Source organism: Echinops telfairi, unplaced genomic scaffold, assembly GCF_000313985.2.
Source record: "Echinops telfairi isolate 266 unplaced genomic scaffold, ASM31398v2 ScPeMD7_1;HRSCAF=3_0, whole genome shotgun sequence".
Taxonomy (NCBI): domain Eukaryota; kingdom Metazoa; phylum Chordata; class Mammalia; order Afrosoricida; family Tenrecidae; genus Echinops; species Echinops telfairi.
This window is the reverse complement of record NW_022103896.1, coordinates 34,583,520-34,606,482: the sequence shown is the minus strand read 5'-3', so window position 1 is coordinate 34,606,482 and position 22,963 is coordinate 34,583,520.

The following is a 22,963-nucleotide window of genomic DNA, read 5'->3' as shown; positions in this document are numbered from 1 at the left end:
AGGGTGGCGGGGGGAGGAGGAGAGAGTGGGTGATTGGAGGCTGGGAACTTGGGTGTTGCTGTCCTCTCTTCGCTCACCTCCCCTTAACACCGCCGAGGAGCTGGGGGTTTGGTGGGCGCCGGTTGGGGCAGCCGAGCGCATCGGAGGGGACGCGGGCCAGGGTCCTGGGGAGCCCACGCTCAGGGTCCCCGAGAGGATTCGGGCCCACGCTAGAGTGGGGAACGCGCCCCGTCTGGCGTGGGAGCCGTGAGAGGCCCTTGGACATCACTCCAGGCGTTCGTGCGAGACAGGAGCAAGTCTGGAGCTGACGGTGGCAGGGAGGGGGGGGTGGGGTTTCGAAAAATAAGAGGCTTTACCTTGCTTCCCTAATTTCCCTAAAGCAGTACCCTAAGCCTGCTTACAAGTGCGACCGTTCCCGTTGCACTTTCTAAATACTTCTGTCGTGCCACTGGCACGTCAGACCTTCCGTCTTGAATTTTTAAAATGTTTTGTCTTCATGGCTTATCTGCCCAGCTACACTTGGCATTTTACACGCACCTTCCCGGGCTCTTCCCGAAGACCCACAGCCCACTGTGTCCTCCTCTTGGCATAGAACGTTTAACCGTGTGAGTTAAATTGTAATACTCGCATTTTTTAGGTAAGGAAACAAGACTCAAAAGGTTAAATGACACAAAAGGGTAGCGCTTGGTTTGAAATGGGTTTCTCTTTTTAAGTTCAGGATTGTTTCCCCTTTACCATAGTGTACTCTAATAATGCCAATAACTTTTAAATTCTAAGACATAAAGAGGGCTTCAAAAGTTCAGGGGAGCAATTCAATTATTGTTTAATTCCACTTTCCCTTAGACTTTTTTGAAGTCCCCTCAAACTTTCTATACCCTGCCCATTTTTCCCCTTTAAGATCCTACCCATCTCTCCCCCCAGGAAATAGTATTCTAAAAGGAAGAACATTCATCAAATATTACAAAACCCATCAACAAAACCTTTATTACTTGGCAAAAAAAGCTACCAAAATTCAAAAGATGTTTTCCACTTCAGAAAAAGCAGTTTTATTGTTCTACATTAAGTAACCTGCAGATAACTTGCCTTTCGTGGCTTTAGGGTGCCAAACTACTTGCCTGCTTCCCTAGATCTGTCCATCACTCTGCCACGAACAGCTGTGTCTAAGAGAGGCCACAAGCAAAAGGGAGAATTACAAAGCCCGTGGACAGCCTCCTCTCCTCTCCTCTCTTTTAGCATCTTTCAAGGAACCCCATCTGGTTCCAAGACAAAACACAGTGCCCCCATCAGCCTTGATTATCCACACACTCACCTTCCCACACACTCACCTTCCTGCCACCTTGATACCTGCTCATCCACCTAGATTTGTGTTCTAAGACTAAATCAGGTCCTTAAGCTTTGTTATATGGGTCCTCCTTTGACAGTCTTAGGACTCCAAAGAGCTGTTGTTTATATCTTGTAGTTTCTGTCAGAGATTTCAACTCAGAGTTCGGATGAGCCAAATTGCTCCATCTCTGTAACTGTGCCATAAGGATTTCTAGGCTGAAATCTTCACAGGTGCAAAATGGCCAGACCTTTTCTTCAGCAGAGCTGATGCTTAAATCGAAATACTGACCTTTCAGTTAGCAAATAAAATCAATTATTGTACCTCCAAAACCCTAAACCAAACTCACTGCCCTTACATTGATGCTGACACACAGTGACCCTGTAGGACAGGGTAGAACTGGCCCTAGGGGTTTCTGAGACTAACTTTTTATGGAAGAGAAAACTCATCTTTCTCCCAAGAAATTCCTGGTGGTTTCAAACTGTTGACCTAGCAGTTAGCCGCCCAACATGTAACCACTATGCCACCAGGGCTCCTTAGCAACCCTATATTGTTTTTCTGAGGCTATGCATTTTTGAAAGAGCAGACAGCCTCATCTTTTTCCTGTGGAATGGCTGGTGGGTTTGAACTGCAGACTTTGCAGTTAGGAGTCCAACATATACCTGACTGCACCAGCAGGCTTCCTTTGTATTTATATAGATCATTTCATTTACAAAGGAAAATGAAAAAATTGTAAACATCTATACATTCATTTAGGAACCCTGGTGTGTGGTGAGTTACAAGGTCAGCAGTTCAAAACCACAATAGGATCCATGGGGAAAAGATGAGGCTTTCTACTCCTGTAAACATTTACAGCTTTGAAAACCCACAGTTTTACCCTACAGGGTCGCTATGACTCAGAGTTGACTCTGGTAGTGAGAGAGGTACATTCATTTTGGGGACCTTTGGTGGTGGTGTAGCTTACAGATTGAGCTGCTAACCAGAAGGTCAGCAGTCCTAACCCCTCAGCTGCTCTTGGGGAGAAAGATTAGTTTATCGACTCCTATAAAGACAAAGTCTTAGAAACCCAAAGGGTTTCTACCACTCTGTTTTATAAAGTCCCTATGAGTCGAAATCAGCTCCATGGTAGTGGTAGATATACATTCATTTAAAGTAAAAACACCATTACATGTTAATACTTTAATTAAAAATATTTTTTCCACAATGCAAGACTTGAACATTATATTCTACCTTCATGAATCTCTTTAATGTCTGCTATAACAGAAGACTGCTGGATTATCATATCTACTGCAGTTAGTCTGTTGGAACACATTGTTTGGGTTGGAGAGTGTAAAAACTTCCCGACCCACACAGATACCTAGTTGACAAAGGGGCATGTCATGTATCCCCCCCTAAGATGACCTTAAGAACACTCAACTCTCAGGGTTGTCAGATAACATTTGAAGAACTATTGGTCTGGAATCTAAACTCTTTCAAAACCTAATTATTTTCTTTCTCATTGGATAGGATCTATCAGGGAACTTCAAAAAGTTCATGAAAAAAAGGAATTATAAGATAAAAATATGAACAATATTTTGAAAACAATGATACCAGTGAGCTGGTTCATCCACAATGAACTGGGTGTTCTAGGAGTTAAATCACATCAATGCTTTTTTTTTTCTTCTCCCATTATTAGCAAAGAAAAACTGTCGCTCGTGCCATCATCTAGTAAGTTTTGACCCATAGCAACCCTATGTACCACAGAAAGAAACCCTGCCAGGTCCGGCACCAGCCTCACAATTGTTCTAGGCTTGAGCCCATTGTTGCAGTCCTTGTGTCAATCCATCTCCTGGAGGGCCTTCCCCTCCTTTGCTGTCCCTCTACCAAACATCATGTCCTCCTCCAGGAATGATCTCTCCTGATGTGTCCAAAGTACATAAGACATCTCACCATCCTTGCCTCTAAAAGCACTCTGTAAAAGTACTTCTTCCAAAACAGATAGGTTTGTCCTTTTAACAGTTCATGGCATTTTCAATATCCTTTTCCAGCACCACAAATCAAATGCATCAATTGTTCTTTAGCCTTCCTTCCTCATTGTCCAACTTTCACATATGTCGGAGGCAAGTGAAAAATACCCTGGCTTAGGTAAGCGGCACCTTAGTCCTCAGTGTGACATCCTTGCTCTTCAGTTCTCTAAAGAGGCTTAGTGCAGCAGATTACCTAGCGCAATCATTGCTTGATCTCTTGACTGCAGCTTCTATATGCATTGATTATGAATCCAAGAAAGATAAAGCCTTTTGGCAACTTCAACCTTTTCTCCATTTATCATCATGTTACCTATTGGTCCAGTTGTGAGGATTAGGGTCTTTTGACATTGAGTTGGAATCCAGACTGAAGCTGCAATCCTTGATCTTCATCAGCCAAGCGCTTCAAGTCCTCTTCACTTTCAACAAGCAAAGTTGTGTTGCCTGCATATCACAGGTTGTTAATTAGCCTTCCTTCAGTCTTGACGCCACATTCTTCATCGTTTAAGTAAGCTTCTCTGATTATTTTTTTAACATTCAAATTGAATAAGCATGGTGAAAGGATATCATCCCTGATGCTCACCTTTCCTTATTTTAAACCATACAGTATTTCCTTGTCCTGTTTGCACAATTGCCTCTTGATCCATGTGCAAATTCCACATGAGCACAATGCAATGTGCTGAAATTCCCATTCTTCTCAAGATTATCCATAGTTTGTTATGATCCACCCAGCCAAATTCCTTGGCATAGTAAACACACACACACACACACACACACACACACACACACACACACACAAGCAAACATCTTTCTGCTATTTTCTATTTTCAACTAAGATCCAGCTGACATCAACAATGATCTCCCTTGTTCCACAACCTCTTCTGAATCTGGTCATGTGCTGCTGTAACCATTGTTGGATGATCTTCAGGAAAATTCTACTGAAGAAAAGTGATGCCTTTAAATGTTCTTTTAACATTAACAACAAGAAGGAACCAAATCAGGACTGTGAATGCCTGATGATTTTCCATTAAAACTCTTACAACACGTCCCTTGGTTGTTGAGAGGAAAGAGCAGAGATATTATGATGGAGTATTCTCTAGTGAAGCTTTTCCAGGTGGTTTCTTTTCTGCTAAACCTTTGACTTTCTCAAAACTCTCTCCTGATAGCAGATGTTATCATTCTTTAGCCTTCCAGCAAGTCAAATAGCAACTGCCATAGCTGTTGCCATAATCTTTGCTCCTGACCTGACCACTTCTGCCTCTTGGTAGCCATTGTTTCAATGGTGCTTTGTTTTCAGGATCCTACTGGTAAAGCCATATCTCATCACTGGTTATAGCACTTCCAAGAAATGCATCAGGATATTGATCCCACTGGTTTGAAATGTCCATGGAAAGCCCAACTTTAATATTTCAGTCAGAATTAGTATAAACAAAAAATTGAAATATCTGTGGTGTTGGTTATTGTTTCTTCAATTAGGGCACAAATGATTACATTTTCCCCCAAAATGTATGTGAATGATCTGCTCATGCGGGCTTCATCTTCAACATTATCTCATCCATCCTGAAAACAAAATAGCTATTTAAAAACTGATATTTTGGGACATTGTCCCCAAACTTGTCATAAAGCACCAGAGATTTCACCACACAAGCTTCATGCTTAAATTTTAACATACTTCATGTTGCTCTGATAGGGGCTGTTTTCAAACTAATGTCATATCCTTGTTAGGTCCTTAAACTAGATCTTCTTCGGACATAACAAATTAGTTCAAATTACTTCAGTATAAAAATTGTTATAATCCATGCAAAATTTTTTCATAATATGCATTTCCACTAACTTTATGAAGACTTCTTGCAAAAACTATTCTAAATTGTTTCTAATGAATAATTTGTTGGTGTTGCAAAATTGTTAGTAGCTGAGCACTTCAGTGTTCACCTTTTGAGAATACGGTTTCACGACAGTAATTTATACAAAATAATCTCATAACAGAATGTCAGACATAAGTAAGCAGCATGGTATAGACTAGGTAATGGTTGTTTATAGTTTGAATTGTATCCCTTACAAAGTTATGCTGAAGTCCTAACCTCTACCTGTTATTGTAACCTTATCGGGAGCCCCTGAATGGTGTAACTGGTTCGCGCACTCATGGTTGGAAATTTGAGTTACCCAGAAGCATCTTGGTAAAATCTGACAATCTATTTCAACCCCAAAAGCATCCATTGAAAACCATATGTAGCACAGTTCTACTCGACTGTGTATGGAGTGGCCATGAGTTAGTGATGACGGGATAATTGGTTTGGAGAACAGTAGGTTTGCCATGTTAATGAGACCACATTGGACTAGGAAGGTTTATACTTCATCATTTCTGAGGGGATCTTCTTCTTAAAAAAAAAAAGTCGGGTTGAGGGCACCAGTCATGGAGAGAGACATGGGGTGGAAATGATCATATAAAGAACCAAGACCACGTCACGGAATGGTAAGCAGCTGCTTTGGGCTGCTAACCAGGAGCCACTCCTCCTAGAGAAATTACCAGGATTTGGACCTCTAGTTTGCAAAACATCCAGACAATAAATGTCTGTTCTTTAGAGTCCCGACTTTGTGGTATCTGGGGAAGGCAGCAAGAGGGAACCAATAGAGTTTATTCTTCAGTCGCACTCGGCTGATATGATCAAATGACTCATTCATGAGAGAGCACTTTGAAATCTATAAAAACAATGTGTGGAAAACATTAGACTACTGATTTTACTTGGCCAGAGTTCTGATCTGTATCCTACCCTAAAAAGTACAAAGTGTCCCTCTGAGATTGATGGGGTTCTTACTCTGGGTCCCTGCCTGGGCTGCCAGAAGTCTCTAAGCTTCCTGAAACTATGGCAGTTGTGTGCCCATGATCTTTTATGGGGCGAAGATTCATTATTTTCATCAGGTTCTCAACGGACTCTGTCAAGCATCTTGGAAAAAATAAAAGGTTAAGGAAAATTGAATGAGGCCAGCATTCGATTTGCTTCTTAGTTCTTTTCCAAGTGTTTCTCACACTTCTCAAATCCTTGCAGTTGGGAGTGGAGAAGTAAATGCATCGATGGCTTCTTTTTTGCCTTGAAATATTTTGACAAGGCCCATGATCCTTCTCTACTTTACGGATACAGCTCTTAAATCATCCTTTTGTTTTGATCTTAAGCTTCTTTTTCATTAGTATTTTATTTTTGGTCATCTGATGCACAGACAATGAGAGCCAGAATTCGACTCCACAGGGCTGTCTTTCCCCGGTCTCACGAGTTTTCCACCTTGGATGTGTTGCTGTCTGACCAATTTTCTATGGCTGCCTTTAATGGAAACAAGTTATGTTTTCCTTCTCTGACCGTTGTCTTACATATGGTTTGGCTTCCCCAGGATTTACTGTAATGGTTTAATCTTTACTCTTGTTGCCCACACAACACATTCCTTCCCAGTGTACACCCTGCTGCCTTTGAGAATATCATCAACCTTGTGAAGGGAGACTGGGAGTTTTAGTCTGCCACTCTGAGAATCCTCTTTTGCTGGCAAGAAAATTGATAATAGTTGGTTTTCTTCCTGGCATGCTGCCAGAGAAAGCTAACTCTTTTAGCTCCCTCCATTCCCCAAAAGGAGAATTATGCAGATAAACAAGCAAACGATAAAGACATATAAATAGCTAAAAGGGAAGGAAAAACAGATTTAGAGATTATAGTTAAATAAATGAATTATTTTTACCAGCCAATTGTAATTTCCATTGGAGTTTAATACTATAAGGTAACGAATGAGATCCATCAATCCAGGTAACTTCTATACCAGCTCCCTAGCATATTTATTGTTGTTATTATTTATTATGTTCTGTGCTCTGACAACATACCCAGCATTGTACCAAGCAGTCAAAAATATAATCCTGCCTCTAAATTAAATATCTCAAATTCACACAGATTTACACCCCCTTAAACTCAGTTTAATTGTAAAACCGGACCGTGGAGCATGCATGAACTTACAGTGCGAACCGCATCTGTCTCTAATAGATGGATGGAACAGTTGCCGCCACCAAAAGGAAAAGTGTGAAAGGGGAAATTAACTACCAGCCCTGGGGATTATGAAGGGAGTCACTGAGGGATTCGTTTGTTGTTGTTTTTTTGTTCTTTGTTGTTGAACTACTGTGTTTCAAAGTGCACATAACTTTTATGTTTTCAAAGTTCTTATGATTGATTGAGGATATGAACGTAGCATGTTTTTAGGCTGGAATCTCATCCCACGTCCCCGTGAGCCCATGAGAAGTGAGTCTGGCAAGGCCCATCACAACCTTAATTTCCGTAGATATAACAGAAGCTAACTGAGTTTGCATTTTGTCCAAATCTAAAAACGATGTGCAGTTCCTCATTATATTTGGCAATATAATATACTGCAGAGGTTAAAAGCATAGGACTTGAGACTTAAACAGAGTTGAATTTGACTTGGTGATTGACTTTGGGCAAGTAGCCAACCCTCCAGGGGCACCTCATATTTATACCCCCCAAATGGGGTCCACATTGAATTGTTTATATGCTTTAATTGAGATCATAAGAATTGCTAATACATATTGAGTCTTTCAGGTGCTATGGGTTAGGCATTGGACTGCGAACAGCAAGGTTGGTGGTTCAAACCCACCACCCACTTTGTGGGAGAATAATGAGGCTTTCTGAACCTTTAATGATTTATAGTCTCAGAAACCCTATATAGAATCATTGAGTTAGCCCAACTCAGTGGGCTTGGTGTTTTTAGGAAGCCATGCTACACACTTAATCCTCAAAAACAATCCTATGATATAAATGCTATTATTTATTACCTCCATTCTTTCAAATAAAGAGACTGAGGCACAGGGAAATTCAGTCTTTTCTCCAAGAGTATGTAGATAGTTCAAGGCCCACATTTTAACTCAGGCAGGCTGGTTATAGAACAGCCATTCAATCACTTCACCACCATGTTAGATGTAAAGAACTCACTATGGGCACATACTAGATGCTCAGTAAATGGCAGCTCCTTTAGTAAGGACCTAAACTACATTAGCATCAAAGTTCTTATACTCTAATATGTACTTTAACATAAAAACGCTATCGGAATTGTTTCGGTTTCCTGGTGCTTTCTGAGAGTTGCTCATCCACAGCATACATTAAGAAAGTGTACTGCCTTGAGTTATTATGTTGACTACGCGGAAGCCCACGTTAGAGAGTTTGTTCTCTCCCTCTCTCTTAGAAATTCTTCTCCCCTAATTTTTCTTCCTTCCTTCCTTTTCTTCTTTTTAAATTTGGAAAACATTAAGATTGTATCCATTAGACGAAGCAAGAAGTCTGTCTTTTTGCTGCTTGTGCTATTAGTTTCTCCAGTGACCCTGGACCCGTTATTTTTAGTTCCCTTTGAAGATCAGAAAACCCTAGGTGGCTTATTGCCCTAATCTGCAGAAAAGACCTATGACAGATTTTTCTGATCCCAAAGAACACATCACATCACATGAAACAGCTCGGTTTTCGGCCATAAAAGCAGAGGTCATTTCTACTGAAGAATAGATTACTCCAACTTCATCACAGAAAGAACATTCTCCTCTGGACTCTCCGGGCGGGTTTGCGTTTTGCATACGCACCAGCTGTGATGGAAAAGCACAGTCTTATCCTTTGGTCCCCCAGATGCCGCTGCCTGGCGTGCACAGCAGGGGACATGAAAGAAATCGTGTCAAAAAGCATTTCAATATAAACATTTTATTCTCCTTTCCAGTAAAGTGAATTAAGTAAGAGGATAAAGGCAGCGGGGGTGGGTGGGAGGGGGTGGGGAAGCTCAGCACTTCAGGACATTGTGTTGGCTGGTTCTAGTCAATAACTCCAGTCACTTCAGCTTTCAGCCACACTTGGACCTCAGGTACTCTTGAAATGGCCACCTCGAGTTATAAATACTCCAGACATGCAAAATCCTATACAATCCTTTCCGTCCTTTAGACGCATGGCTTAAAAGCAATGAGGGTAGTCTTTCTTGGAGACGGCTTCAGCTGGCCTGGGAGGAAAGAGGAAAGAAAGGGCACTGTCCCAAAGCAGCTGTGCTGACTGCTGTCTGGAGTTGAGTCCCCACAGCTCTAAACTTCAGTACCCCAGGGGCCCGCTTGGTTCAGAATGAGGCTCCTCAGGACATGCTGCCCTTTTCCCATAGTCCCTCACCCAGGCCGAAGCAGAACCATGCTGCCATGCTGATTCTTCCCCGCTCTCTTCCCTCCTCCCAATTCAACAGCTGGTTTTTCCAAGACATCTACCCTCACTGAGTCTTATTCACCTTCCCTTGACCAGTTAGCTGATTGCTTCCAGAATTTCCTGCTAAAGTAGGCTTCAGACACGTTCTGGCAAACGACGTCAGGAACCTTCTGTGCTCATTCAGAAAATATATGTAAGAACTAAGTGCAGTATGGACTTCTCTCTGAAGACCAAGAGAAGAAATCTGAAATTATTTGTCCCATTACAGTCCATGGAGGAACCCTGGTGGCACGGTTGTGGTTGTTCAAGCACTTGCCTGCCATCTGAAAGATCGGGCAGTTTGAGGCCAGCAGTTGCTCCCCGGGAGAAAGATGTAGCAGGCTGCTTGCAGCGTACACATTGACAGCCTTGGGAACCCTATGGGGCAGTTGTACTCTGCCCAACAGGTGACATCAATCCTGTGCCAGTGAGTGGGTTGGTGGCCTGATTATGGTCCAGGTACTGGTGCACTGGCTGATCTGGAGAGTGGAATCGGAATATTGAAGTCTGTCATCTTCCCGGAGGGAGAGGGAGAAGGAGAGACGGCTACAGAGAGGCAGAGTCTATTCTGTTTTGTTCATTGTGATATCCCCAGCACCTAGAAGAGGGCTTGTCACTGCTCAGCGGATATTCAGTAATCATTTGTTAAATGAAGGAATTCAGGAATGAAATAGATGCCTGGGCAAAAGGAGAGGCCAGGTTGCGGCCAGAAAGCTGGGCTCTTCAGAGAGAGAGAAGGCAGACACATGCCCTCACCTTGACATTAGTGTCTGGGTGGCCTGAGGTGAAGACTGTTTGCTTTGGAGCTCAGGCACAAAAGGATGCTTAGCTTAGTCTTTTAGCAAGAGGCAATAAAGCTCACTGCAGGAAGGGATCCCTTATACCGGCAGGCTGATAGTCAAGACACTGCATAGCTGTTGGCTTTTAATTATTCTGGTATCCAAGCTATATCTTTTTACCATTTTATTACCTATGTTTAATATTTCCACTACCTTATAGGTTAAATAGGTTTTTTTTTAATGACCTCCATTTGCTTTATGGCATCTGTCAACTGGCATTCCTCATTTTATTGACTACTGAAATAAATCAGACCTTTGTTCTTGAATCCAGCAGAGATCCTTAGAAAAGAGGCATTTTCAAGGCTTGCTTCAGAAGGCTGTGAACTACCGTTTGGCTTCAGGTGTGCAAAGAGGGTGGATCTATTGTACTAAGGTAAGCTCTTGCCTGAGTGTTCGTCTAAGAAGTGATGCAATCAATGCCCAATATGAAGTTAGGATCAGAGGGCAGGCAAGGGGACTCAGGTGGCCAGATCATAGCCAGACCCCTGCAGTATGAATTCAATGTTTTGTGAATTTCTGGGTTATCACTCATTCATCTTAAAATGTAGGTACGAAGAGCCCTTCCCTATTCCAAATGTACGTTCTTTTCATTATTCATCATTTGATATTATCAATGTGAAGTCTTTTTCCACTAATGTGTATTTGCTAAAAATGATTGCTCAGCAAAAATTTAACTAGAGTATTATTGCTAGGACTTCAGTAATAATTTACTTTATATGTCTCAATCTTTGAAATACAGTGCAGGTGATAGAAAATGTAGAAGGTAATATTATCTGATTCAGTCACTTAACTCTGAGGATTCCACTCTGTTAGACCAGTAATTGTAGATACAAAGGAGGTTATAATGGAGTGGTGGGGGGGAGGGGAGTGGGGAGAGGCAGATATACCAGTAAATATGAGTGAGGCTCATTTATTTTAAAAATATTTATTGAGCACGCACAATGTGCTATTTATTGGTCCAGTTGAACACGTATGGTAAATGTTTGGCATGGATTAAATTGTGCTTCCACTTATGTTGAAATCCCAACCCCTCTACCTATTGATATCTCTTATTTGGAAATGGAGACTCTCGTTTGTTATGTTAATGAGACCATACCTCATTTAAAGTGGGTCCTAAACCTAATTCCTTTAAAAAATAGCAGAGTAGGCCTGAGAGCACACAGGCTCTTGAGGAAAAGACCAAGTGAGGAACCATGTACAAGACAGAGAATGCCTGGGGCTACCAAGAGAGAGGGACCGTTTCCCAGAGCCAGCACCTTGCTTTGGATTTATCATTTCTCAAGTTGTGAGACAATTCCGTTTTCTTCTTGAAAGTCATTCATTGGAGGTACTTTCTTTTTAAATGCCACCGTGAGGCATCCAAGATGTTTCCATAGTGGAGCGACAGATAAAGTTCGACAGAACCAGAAAGGAGAATTAGAGAAAGCCTCACAGAGGAAGAATCCTTGCTTTGAGAAACAAAGGAGACGGAGAAGGAGATACGCTGGAAAGAACATGCACAAGGTGTCATGGAGACAGATTCCAGGCAGAGGGACATCCAATGCAGACAGGAGTGCAGAGTAGGGACTGTCCTGAGAATGTAAAATCATTTGGTATCGCTGCCTCTTAAGTGTGTGTGTCTGTGTGTGTGTGATGGGTGGGTGACAACAGGCACATCATCAGATATTATATCATAAAGGGTTTTCATAACAAGCAAATGAGTTTAGATTTTACTCTGTAAAGTGTAGGAAGTGGGGGACCCTGAAAGAATTAGATTCTCTGGCTTCCACTTTTCTGGGCAACTGGATGGTGAAACCATGCTCTATGCTAAAACTCCCATCCAAACTCACTGCCATCAAGTTGATGCCAACTCATAGCAACCGTATAGGACAGGGTAGAACTGCCCCCTGTGAGTTTCCCAGACTATAACTCTTGATGGAGGTAGAAAGCTCCGTCTTTATCTCGACGAGTGGCACTGGTGGTTTCAAACTGCTGACCTTGCAGTTGGCAGCCCCATGGGTAACCAGGATGCCAGCAGGGCTCCTCTTCGTGCTCTGTGATGGGGGCATGAAAGAGGAAGTATGCATGGAAGGAGACAGACACAAAGATGAGAATAACTTTGAGCCAACATATTCAGGTAGATGAGTCCAATAGGCACCTGGATATACAATATAGCCGAGAGAGAACAATGGGCCCGAGGCAGAAGAATAGAGGATTGAGAAGATCACTTTTTAGAGAGGGTGGATTTCTCCCTAGGGGATCTGAAAGAAGAGACTGGAGCCCAGGACAGCAGCAGTCCTTCTGGGAGCAGAGGCAGTTCAGGGACAGGATTCTTACCGTCCTCCTGGACTGCTCAGGCTCAACTCCTGCTCAAGGCCCCTCATGGGCAGTCACGATCCACCGTCATTGGAGGCTTACACGTTGCTGTGCTACTGAACATCAGTGCTTCCAGACAGACACAAACGACGAAGAACGGCGTGGTGACTTAGTTCATTGGACAGTGGGTGGACAGTGAAAATCCTATGAGTCCTCAGGGTGCATCTGAACCTGTCCTGGGCATGGGCATGGTGAGGAATGGGACAACGTTTCTTCCCTTGTGCACGGGGTCACCAGGAGACTCCACGTCAGCTAAGAGCGACCACAGAGGTGGTAGAGCAAGAGGCACCACCCAGGCGATGAATGTCCAAAGAAATGGGCAAGGTGCAGAAGAAAGCAGAAATCCCATCACCACAGAAACCGAGAGAAGGGACGTTTCAGAAGGAAGGAGAAGTCAAGCATCAGTGCCAAGGAGAAGCCAAGTCAGAACAGGCCAAGGTGTGAAGAGGAGGAGCCCATAGAATTGGCTTCCAGAAAATCCAAAGCCTTTCTCGGTAGACCTCTACAGAAAGATGTGCAGCTTTTCATTGAAATCAAAGCTGAATTCTTGGTGATTGATGTGTGCTTTTCAGATTTTATCAAGCGTTTGGGCCCTTCTTTTCACCCTTTTATGTCATAACACTACCCATTCTGAATTTAAACGCAGCAGTTTCCAAGTTCTGCCTGGGCCCTAGGCCGCAATGAGGTACATAGTTTATCGTCAACATCTGACCATTCCTTTCATGCTTTGCCTCTTCCCTCTACTTGCCTATGTTCACATTCTCTGACTTCGGATTCCAGATTTTTTTTAGGCTTCTTCATTTTTCCTCCATCGGAAATAAAGAAAGTTAACAAAGAACTTTGCAATCAGTTCACCTCAAGATTAATACAGTTTCTCTCTAAGACCATTTATAACTTGTCATTTTTGTTTGTTGCTCTCGAGTTGGCTTCGATTCCTGGTAACCCGTGTACAACAGAATGAACTGCTGACTGTCCTGGACCCTTCTCAAGACCGCCAGCCTGTTTGACTCCATCGGTGCCTTCCAACCTAGGGACGCCTGTGTCTAGCACTATACAAGTCAATAGTCTGTCTAGGGACGCCTGTGTCTAGCACTATACAATTCAATAGTCTGTCTAGGCACGCCTGTGTCTAGCACTATACAAGTCAATAGTCTGTCGTGATCCGCAGGGTTTCATTGGCTAATTGATGAGCGCTGTTTTCTAGCCCCTCCTTCCTAGTCTGTTTTTATCTGGAAATTCTGCTGATACCCAGCCATTGTAGGTGACTCTGCCAGTATTTGAACTTCTGGTGGCATTGCTTTCAGCATCAAAGCAATAGGCCAGTCACCACAGATCAATAAACTGGCAAGCAGGTGGTGAATTGATCATTAATCAGCAGAAAGCACATTAAATATTTGAAGTGGGAGTTTCAGGTGGAAATTTGCATATGGGGCAGGGATTTGGGGTCAGAGAGGTTTCTCCCCCTAAGGTCACCTTTCAACATAACATATCCATGCCTGAGGTAGAAGGTGAGGTGATACAAGAATCACCTAACATTTCTCCTAGAACCATACTAAATCTTTAGATGAAATAAAGGTCACAAACAGTTATTATATGGGTAATGCTCTTTTTTGGAAATTATACTTTTGGCTGATAGGATTTCAATGTACTTAGTCGCTAACATACTAGCCAAAGAATACATATCCTTTATCTTGTTCAATAACAATTACTCTGTCACTATTTTGCTTGGAGCTGGTGGAATAACTTCAAATGTGGCTTGGGACAGACAAGTTCAACCCTGCAGAAGCCATATCTATCCATGTCCACAGAATTAGCTGCTTCCTCTTGAATTTTTTCCAAGTAATATTAATGACTGACTTCTACATAGCCAAGGAGCTTGATCATGCTTTTTAATTTAATTCGGCTGCTTAGGAAAAGGAAACAAGCTCATTAATCATTTTTTAGAATCTGGTTTATGTGTGCAGGATCATGCCTGTTCCCAAGAACAGTCTAATGCTGACGCTCTCTGACTGGGCAAACAACAACAACAACAAACTCAGGGAGTATAAAGCACTCTGAATAAGACCCAATACCACCCCACCATCGTCCATTATTATGAGCTTCATTCCTAAATGTAAAGGTAAATGGCAAGAGACTTTTCCCGTTGTGATATGTAATGGGAAATGACATTAACTGTTCTTCAGTAGATCATTTAACATGCATTATACTTGCAGCGATATGTTTCTACCTCATGTAAATGAGTTATACTCATAATCCTCTATTTAAATTTAAGCCTAAAGGAACAGGTTCCTAATAAGTGCATTGTGTGAAAGGATTATTTTGCCAAAAGAAAGGAGGAAGTGGACAAGCACAAACATATCCTAATCAGCAAACTCAGGGACAAGCTTCCTTCAAGCCAAGGGTAGAGAGTAGTAATTGGTGCTGCTTTGTGTTGTAGTTCAATTTGCGTTGTGTAAGAAATGCAGATGGGAGATCTTTAGCACATTCCTTACTGATCTGACCAGAATAAACTCGATGAACCTATGGAAACTAGAGATTTTTAAGAAAAGTGCCCTCTAAGAAATATTAACATTGCGCCAAAGGAATATCATGAAATTTATCATCAGAAAAGAGAGGTAGGCATCAAAAGGCAGGAATGGAAATGATCTACTCAGAGTGTGGTTTTATTTTCTCTGAGGTGCTGTCAAGGACCATTAAATAGAAAAGGCATTTATAGGAATCATAAGACTGCTAGAGCCGAAAGGGTAATCTCTCGCCCAGTCTCCTAATTTTCCAGGTGAGAAAAGCCAGTCCATTTGTCCAAGAGTAACAAAGGTGACTTCATCTGGGGGACAGGCATTCTGGGAGAATGCAAACCTAGAACTACACCTGCACCCTTGGGTGGAGATGAAGGAGAAAGGAAAGACTGGCCTGCAGAAAGGAAACCCAATGTAAGGCACAGAGAAAAGCCCGAAAAAGCAGTGTTAGCTGTGGTATCAGGAGTACCCCGATAGATGAAAACATAAAGCTGATACAGTGACCCCTCGCCACTTCGCGCTTCGACTTCCGCGGCTTCACTCTATCGCAGTTTTTGCATAACAGCGCATGCTCTGTCATTACTGCCACTGATTGGCTCATACTGTACATGCTTGATGCCATAAATAATATAATAAATAATAAATGATAATTGTAACGTCCAAAATGTTTTACTGTATCTTCCCTTTTTCGTTTAGTAAATTGGGTAATACGAGTGTAATGGTGACTAAAGGGTGTTTTTTCATGTCCTCTATGCTCTAACTACGAAAATATTTGATTTACAAAGAAGGAATCCTAGTTCGCGGAATTTCATTTATCACGGTAGGGTCTAGAACCGATTAACCGCGATAAATGAGGGTTCACTGTACCTGGAGAGCCAGCCAGCTGGGCCTTAGAAATCTAGGCCGCTGGAGGACCCTCAGTAACTCTGGTGGCACCATGGTTCCGTGCTGGGCTGCTAACCAAAAGGTTGTTGGTCCACACTGAGAGCCAGCTGTGGTGCACTGTTCCTGTTGAGATTATAGACTGAAGAGCGTACACGGCACTTCTGTTCTGCCACATGGTCACTATGAATTGAGCGGACTCTAAAGTACCCAAGAACAACCACAAGAATTGACCCTGAGCCGGGCAGCGAGCCTTCAGTCATTCACCGTCAGTCCAAAGACAGGTGTCCAGTCCTAGGAATAAGGGACGTACCACAAGAGCAAGACAGAGACTCTACCCCATAAAGACTGTTACCATCCAGATCAAAATATATACTCAGCACTGAATTATATGGAATGTTCAAGATGAACTTTGCATCTCAAGAGCGTGAGAGATTTTTTGTCCCAAGACACAGGGTCAGAGCTGACAGAAGCAAACTCGGCATATGGCATGTTTCCAAATGCTAGGATAGAGTTTAAGATTTAGGACAGAACTCCCTAAACACTTCTCAAGGGAAAAATTGTTCTAAGTTAAGGTGACCAGACATCCCGCTTTTGGGGGGACAGTCCCGATTTTGGGTGTTTTAAAAAAGTCCTGATTTTTTGAAAGAATGCAAGACAAGCTAGGGAATGGTCTATTTGGTCCATATAGACCAAATTTTTAATCAAGAACCCCTCCCTCACCTCCCACCCCCTTCCTGGTCAATGGTGTTCTGCTTTAAATCTGGTCACCGTAATCTAAGCTCAAATGTGTGGAGACTCAGTGGTCAACATCAAGATCTATGAAAACATATTTTGTCACCTCTAACATCCCAGACCCAACTTTGTTTAAAGCAGAGTTTTAAAAGTGTGCGATCAAGTTCCATTGCATTTGAAAGATGAACCTACTTTAGGAACCTTACCCTAACAACTCTCAAATATAACAAATTAGCAACGCAGGGATGGAGGCGTAAGAAAAATCTGCCCCTACCTTGTTCATTAATAAGAGTAGTTGTTCTCATGCATGAACTTAATAATAGCACTTTAGACTGTGTCTTTGGCTTTTGTTTCCAGCAAAGAGAGGAAAGTGAAGAATAATGAAAATGTAATTGGAATCACATACCCAGTTTCAGATGAGGGGTAATCTGCACTGGGGGGTGAATACCATTCAGTTCAGCATTTACTGAGATCTCACCAGGTGAAGAAGCTTTGAACGGAATGCTATCATGGTCTCTTCTCACAATGGGAATCAAGGGAATTCAAGGGGAAAACGATCTTTCTTCCATGTCTTAAGCAACTTGAACTGATTAGATCAGTAGCATTTGGATTTGTTTTTCAATATACACATTCAAACCGCCTGTCTCAGTGCATTGCACTTCAACTTCCCATTCTAAAATTTGATTGTTAAAATTTACGTCACCAGAAAACTTGCCTCTCAGGAATCTCTGGCATTTTTCCTTTCCGGGGCTTTTCAAGTTAGGGAATATGAAAACACCTGCGGGCCGTGGCAAATAGCACATCTTTGAACCGGTTTGAGTCCGTACTGTTATGGTTGGTGCAAGGAAATTGAAACCAAACAGATTTTAACATTTGGGTGAAGTGGAACAGAAACCTGAATGGGCAAAATTACAGGTCAAACCCTGGGATGGGAGATTCAGAACATGCTTAGTGAGCCCTTCCAGCCTGATGCAGGGGAATGGATGATTTCCAACTGTGAAGAGCAACACACGAACACACATTCAAAGCATCATGACTGGCCTCCATCTTTGAGCCTGGCACTCATTTCTTACGCTGCCTGTCAAAAGCTTTGATGGCTATGTAACACACATGCTGCTTGTGTTTTCTAATGGAGAGTTAAGTGTCTAGCAGAGCCAAACTCACCACCATTGAGTCAATTCTGACTCACAGCTACACTCTATTGACCCTATAGCACAGAGTAGAACCTTGTAGGTTCCCAAGATTATGATTCTTTAGGGGAGTGGAAAGTCTCATCTTTCTCCAAAGGAGGAGCTGGTAGATTTGAACTGCTGGCCTTGTTAGTAGCCCAGTTCTACGTCTCCTGGTAGCCACTTTGACCTCATCTCCAACTCAGTCTTCCTGGCACAATTTCTATAACCAGCCACACTGCCCACTTGGTGTTCCCTGAGCACATCAATCAAATGCCAACCTTAAGGCTCCAATAACATTTTTACCCCAGAATAGGTATGAACACTGTTAACATATCCTGAGTGCAAGATCATGGAAAAGAGTCCGTTAATACAGAAGATTCTCAAACATTGTTGGTGCATTTCGTTATACCAGATAAAACCCCCACACTCATTAACATCCCCAGTGATCTCATCAGAAAATCTTTACATATTGGGAAGCTCATAGTGGAGAATTCAACTTGCCAAAAAATTTTCACTTGAGACCTAGCTTTGATCAATAACAAATAATGTGAGTTGTTTTTCTTGAAGGGACAGATTTTTGTTCATTTTCAAGAAAATATTTGCCAAATAACCATTAGGGTAAATGTCAACCAGTATAAAATGCAAGGGGCCTTGGTGGCAGAGTGGGTTAAGTGTTGGGCTGTTAATTGCAAGGTTGGTGGTTCAAACACACCAGTTGCTCTAAGGTCATCTTCCTTGCCTCTGAGGAGCATTTTGGCTGTACTTTTTCCAAGCCAACTTGATTGTTCTTTTAACAGTCCATGATACTTTCAATATTCTTTGTTAGCACCACAATTCAAATACATCAATTCTTCTTCAGTCTTTCATATCACATATAAAATACTAATTAAAGTATTTATTATATCACAATGTAACAAATTCATCCTTAATGTGTGTGCTTATTCAATATATAGTTGTGTAGTTTTATTGCTTTCTTTTAAATATAGAAATAGTTTTAGGAGAATGTCAGGTGGAGAATGAAGACTCCTGTTTTGTTACAATAATAGCAAAAATGGTAATGATTATAAACTTCTTCCGTACACTGTAAGCTCCACAATGGACTGATTGAGGTACCTTTTCTAAAGTGAGCCCATACTTCTACCAACATTACTATAGCACAGGGGACTTGTGGTCTCACCATACAATCTCCATTAGATAAGTAGGTCAAATGTGGCCAACAAGAGGTTACCACCTGATTTATATTATTTTTATGATTTATATTCTGCTACATATAAAAACAAAACAATGATAGCACTTTGCCATCGAGCTGATTCTGACTCATAGTGACCCTGAAAGGCCAAATATAACATCTCCTTAGGGTTCCTGAGACTAAATTTCTGTGGGAGTAGAAAGCCTCATCTTTCTTCCATGTGTGACTAGTGGGGTTTGAACTGCTTACCTCGAAGTTAGCAGCTCAGATTGTAACCAACTATGCTTCCAGGAGACCATGCTATGTATACATTACCCTGATTTAGCTCTGCAGCATGGATACATTTGTGATGTGTTTAGTGAGGGCCACCATTGACTAAGTCTGATTTTCTTAGAAAGACATCTGTGTATAACTTAGAAGTTGCTGTTTGAGAAACCTATCAAGCAGAAGATGGTATCAATGAATCTATTGGTCTTTGTCTTCATTTTGTTGATATATTCATTAATGTATTTTGTTATGGTTGAATAATTTTGCTATTTCACTCCCACTCCCATTTCTGTAGAAGAATCTTCTTACTTAGGCCTTCACATACCTCTTTTTGTTGTTATTATTACTACTAATACTCACTGCCATTGAATCGATTGTCACTCATAGAGACCCTATAGGACAGCATAGAAATCTTTACAGGGGTAGAAAACCTTCACGAGAGTAGAAATCCTCTTCTTTCTCATGTGGTACATCTGGCGAGTTTGAACTGCTGACTTTGTGGTTATCAGTCCACTGCATAACCTACTACACCACCAGGGCTCCTAAATGCACTACCGTGGTGTCAGAAGTCAGTTCTAAATCACAGTAATCCTATGTACAACAGAAGGAAACACTTCCCAGATTGCGCCATCCTCACAATGGTTATGTTTAATCCCATTATCACAACCACGTGACAATCTACCTCGTTGAGGGTCTTCCTTTATTTCTCTGACCCTCTATTTTATCCCACATGGTGTTCTTTTCCAGTGACTTGACTCTCCCGATAACATGTCCAAAACACACGAGATAAAGTCTCATCATTCGTGCTTCTGTGAATAACAAATTTGTTTTTTTGTTTTTCTTTTTGGCAATCTACAGTATAACCAATCATCTTTGCCCCAAGCACAATTCAAGTACATCGATTCTTCTTCAGTCGTCCTTATTTGTTGTCCAGCCTTGTATGGATGTATAAGGTGATTAACAGTATAATCTTGGGGAAGGCACATCTTGGCCCCGTAGATGACATCTTTGGGTTTGACAAGAGGTCTTTTGCAGCAAATTCGCCCAGTCCAATACGAGTATATGCTGTTTGATTTCTTCTTCCACGAGTGTTGATGGTAGAATCAAGTAAAATGAAATCCTTGACAACTTCAGTATTTTCTAGATTCATTATGATGATGCTTATTCATCCAGTTAGGGAAATCTATCTTTTCTTTATGTTGAAGTGTAATCCATATTAAAGGATATAGTCTTTGATTTTTGTCAATAAGTGCACCAAACTCCCTTCAATCTCAGCAAGCAAGATTGTGCCATCTGTTTATCTTCTCTGATTGAATATTGTTTTTTATTTTTTTGCATGCTACACTGATATAAGACTTACGTAACAACTATTATTTCTGAAATACTTGCTATTATCTTTATGCATGCTACTGTTGATATCAGAACTTTGGATTTTACAATTGAGGTAATCAAGACTCAGCGAGGTGGATGACAGAGTCAATATTTGAACCCGAGTCCACAGGTGGCTGAAGCCTTTGCTCTTGCCCTACATCATGCTGCAAACATTAGCTCCTTATATATGTTCAACAATAATAAAAGCTATCATTTTTGTGACTTATTATATGACAGACACCAGTTTATAATCTTGACATGTTTTATCTTATTTCATCCTTAGACTGCCTTTGGAGGAAGGTACCGTTATCATGCCCCCTCCCCCTTTTTTTTTTTTGTAGAAGAGATGTTAAGGCACAGAGAGGTCAGGCAATATGCCCAAATTGGACAACTAGTAACTAATGGAGCTGGCGGAAGTTAAAAACCCAACCCATTGGCATTGAGCCAACTCTGACTCCTAGTGATGATATGAGTATAGGAGTGAGCAGAGCCAGCCAGAGGAGCCTTGGGGGTATAGTGGTTACACTTGGGGCTGCAATATGCACAGTTAGCAGTTGAAAATCACCAGTAGCCCCATGGAAGAAAAACTGGCTTTCTACTCCCGTAAAGAGTTACAGTCTTTGAAACCCACAGAGGCTCAATACGAGTCAGCATTGACTCCATGGCAGTGAGTTTGGTTTAGAGTTTGGGAACCCTGCCCAGAGGGTGTCTAAGGCAGTACATCTTTACAAAAGCAGACTGCCACATTGTTCTCCAGAGCATCTGGTGGGTTCAAATGGCCCCTCTTTCCATGAGTAGCTGGGTAAGTGGCAACATTGGGCTCTCAAATCTGATTCCAAATTCCATGACTTGAACAAGAATACCATAAAATTACTTTTCATAAAGCAGGCGTCTTGATGGATCTTCGAAGACGTAAGAGTCATGTAAATGAAGACTCCAAACGTTTACCGTGTGTACAGTTTAAATGAGATGGGTGCAAGTAAGGGGGCCGAGGAAACACGTTAGGAACAGAAAGAACCTCCCACACCATGAAGGATGACTGCACGGTTGAGAAACAGCAATAAAAGACAGTCCGACCGAGCATGCAGAAATCAGAAATTGGATTGCTCTTTGGAAACAAATGTCACTAGCAAATGTAAAGATTTTTTTTAATCTACGAAATAAGGATAACCTTTGAAAGCTACATCTCTCTAATTCTCTGTCCACAGTACTTAATAGCCAAATCACTTTGGTTGGTTTCATCAACATTTGTGATACTAGCAATCCTGGCTTCACTTTAATAGCACTAAGTTCATAAACCAAAATTTAAGAACCTTGAAAGATTCCATTTCTCAACTCCAACCTCTTCTAGGCTTATTTCTTCTTCAGAGTGCATAAAGCTATTTTCTTCCAACAGTGAGTTGTAGCAATGAAAGGTTTACCGGTTGAGCTCAGGCCCGAATGCCTGGGTCCTGTGCTGGGATCTCAAGTCAAGGTCCTGCATGGGTGGATCTGTGCAATCATTCGATCACATAGATCACAAAGGACCACTGGCAAGAAATGGACACCTGGGGGGTGTAGTTACATAATTGTGTGTCAACTTGAGGATATTAAGAGTGAAGGGGTGGAGCCTCGTCTGTCAATCAAGTCACAGCCTGATGATGCCTCCTCGTGGCCATGGCCTCATGAGGATTCTGGAAACTTCCACTCTCTCTTTGCCTTCACCTTCCTGTTGACAAACCACTTTGATCCAAACTGATGGAATCCAGGGCCCTGGAGATGCATCCACTACCAATGGATCTACAAGACTTTGCACTCACTAGCCTTTGATTGTCCTGCATTCTGTATCATTGCATGTGGCTGCGTGAGTCTGAAGAGGGATTTATGAACTACTATTGGATTTATGGACTAATATTGGACTTATGGACTTGATCTAGACTTGGCTGGGATGTTTTTTCAATATACAATTGCTCTTGGATATAAAACTCTTTCTTATACATATATGAGTGTCCATGAATGTGTTTCTCTAGTAAACCTGGACTAACACACATAATTTCATGTCAACATAAATATATAAAAATATAGGGGT